This window comes from Myotis brandtii, unplaced genomic scaffold (genome assembly GCF_000412655.1).
Source record: "Myotis brandtii unplaced genomic scaffold, ASM41265v1 scaffold628, whole genome shotgun sequence".
Classification (NCBI taxonomy): Eukaryota; Metazoa; Chordata; class Mammalia; order Chiroptera; family Vespertilionidae; genus Myotis; species Myotis brandtii.
In genome coordinates this window covers 197,356-199,725 of record NW_005370403.1, presented here as the reverse complement: position 1 = coordinate 199,725, position 2,370 = coordinate 197,356, and positions in this window count along the sequence as shown.

Genomic DNA, 2,370 nt, shown 5'->3' with positions numbered 1-2,370 from the left:
GCATGCCTGTGTTTACACGTTTGCACACACATGTGCATGTCTGTGTTTACACGTTTGCACACATGCACAGAGGAGAGGGAGCCAATACTCAGAGACACAGAGACAGACAGACAGACACTTGGGTGAGGACACAGCGGATCCCACGGCCCCGGAAGAGTCTGGTCCGGGCCTCAGCTGACCTCGGCCTCCCCGGACCCCCTGAGGGTCCCCTCGGTCAGATCGGCCGGATGGCTCGGTGGTTGTCGCCGATGGCCTTATGGGAAGAGTGCGCTGTAAGCTGAGCGTGTGAAGTACACGCGTGCGCCTTTTCTCTGCAGGAATGTCTCGTACGACTCGTTTGGAAAAATAGTTCCGTCGCTGACAATGGTTGGAAGCCACTCGTGTGGTGAGAGGCCGTGTTTGCGTGTTTACTTACACAGAACAGTGTGTGTATGTTTGCGTGTTTACTTACACAGAGAACAGTGCGTGTGTGTTTGCGTGTTTACTTACACAGAACAGTGTGTGTATGTTTGCGTGTTTACTTACACAGAGAACAGTGCGTGTGTGTTTGCGTGTTTACTTACACAGAACAGTGTGTGTATGTTTGCGTGTTTACTTACACAGAGAACAGTGCGTGTGTGTTTGCGTGTTTACTTACACAGAACAGTGTGTGTATGTTTGCGTGTTTACTTACACAGAGAACAGTGCGTGTGTGTTTGCGTGTTTACTTACACAGAACAGTGTGTGTATGTTTGCGTGTTTACTTACACAGAGAACAGTGCGTGTGTGTTTGCGTGTTTACTTACACAGAACAGCACGCGTGTGTTTGCGTGTTTACTTACACAGAACAGCACGCGTGTGTTTGCGTGTTTACTTACACAGAACAGCACGCGTGTGTTTGCGTGTTTACTTACACAGAACAGCACGCGTGTGTTTGCGTGTTTACTTACACAGAACAGCACGCGTGTGTTTGCGTGTTTACTTACACAGAACAGCACGCGTGTGTTTGCGTGTTTACTTACACAGAACAGCACGCGTGTGTTTGCGTGTTTACTTACACAGAACAGCACGCGTGTGTTTGCGTGTTTACTTACACAGAACAGCACGCGTGTGTTTGCGTGTTTACTTACACAGAACAGCACGCGTGTGTTTGCGTGTTTACTTACACAGAACAGCACGCGTGTGTTTGCGTGTTTACTTACACAGAACAGCACGCGTGTGTTTGCGTGTTTACTTACACAGAACAGCACGCGTGTGTTTGCGTGTTTACTTACGCAGAGAACAGCGCGTGTGTGTTTGCGTGTTTACTTACACAGAACAGTGCGCATGTGTTTGCGTGTTTACTTACACAGAACAGCACGCGTGTGTTTGCGTGTTTACTTACGCAGAGAACAGTGCGCGTGTGTTTGCGTGTTTACTTACGCAGAGAACAGCGCGCGTGTGTTTGCGTGTTTACTTACACAGAACAGTGCGCGTGTTCTGGTAAACGTGTTTCCTGTCGTTCAGAGACGGGGTAGCGGACTGTCCTGGCACGTCTCTGTCGGATGCATCTTCATGACAAATTCAGTGAATCTCCTCCTTCCCTTTTGAAAGTGTGTGGAGGGGACAGGCGCTCCTTGTTCTGTAGTTTCCTGTTGTAGAAAAGCCGCCTGGATGCCGGGCTGTGAGGGGCTGTTGTCTTTGTTCCGTGCCGGCAGGCGCTGTGGGGTGGACGGCAGCAGTCCCTGCTCCCGGGAATGTGTGCAGCCGGGACACTGTGGAGGGGAGGGGAGAGGAGCTAATTAAGCAGCTGCCCCCCCGCCCCCATCTCCTCTCATTAACTCGCTGGTGGGAGAGGGTGTGGAAATGTGCACCAGGCAGGCAGCTCGGGGGGATGGGGGGGAATCTGGACCATGGGCCGCGGTGGCCCTTGGGGGTTTTGGTGCAGAATCACTAGTTCCTGGTGAACAGGCAGGAACCCCAGAGGGGCTGGGGGTGGCCCTCCGCAGGCCCCGCCTCCCGCGCCGGGCGGTGAATGGCGGTGGTGAGTGGCGTTCCCTTGAGCAGGTGTGCGGCTGGGAGACCTCCGTGGATTCCACGGCTCAAACCCGAGCGCATCAGCTTGGCTGCGGGGAAGAGCAGGGCCCTTTGTGCTCCCAGCCTCACGAGGGGGGAGGGCTGAAGCACGGGTCCCCCCAGGGTCTCTGCCGGCCGCCCGAGAAGCCCACTGCATCCTCACAGCTGGCTTTTGTGGCGTCTTAAAGAGGTCTGGGTCCCAGAGACCCCGGCCAGGGAATTAGGGGGTTGGGGGGGGGCAGAGGTGATCCTTGGTGAGATGGCTCGACCTCCTGGGGGCTGTGGGCCCCCTGCAGGGGGCCTGGTGGCTGTGGGAGGCGGTGGCTGTGGGCGGTG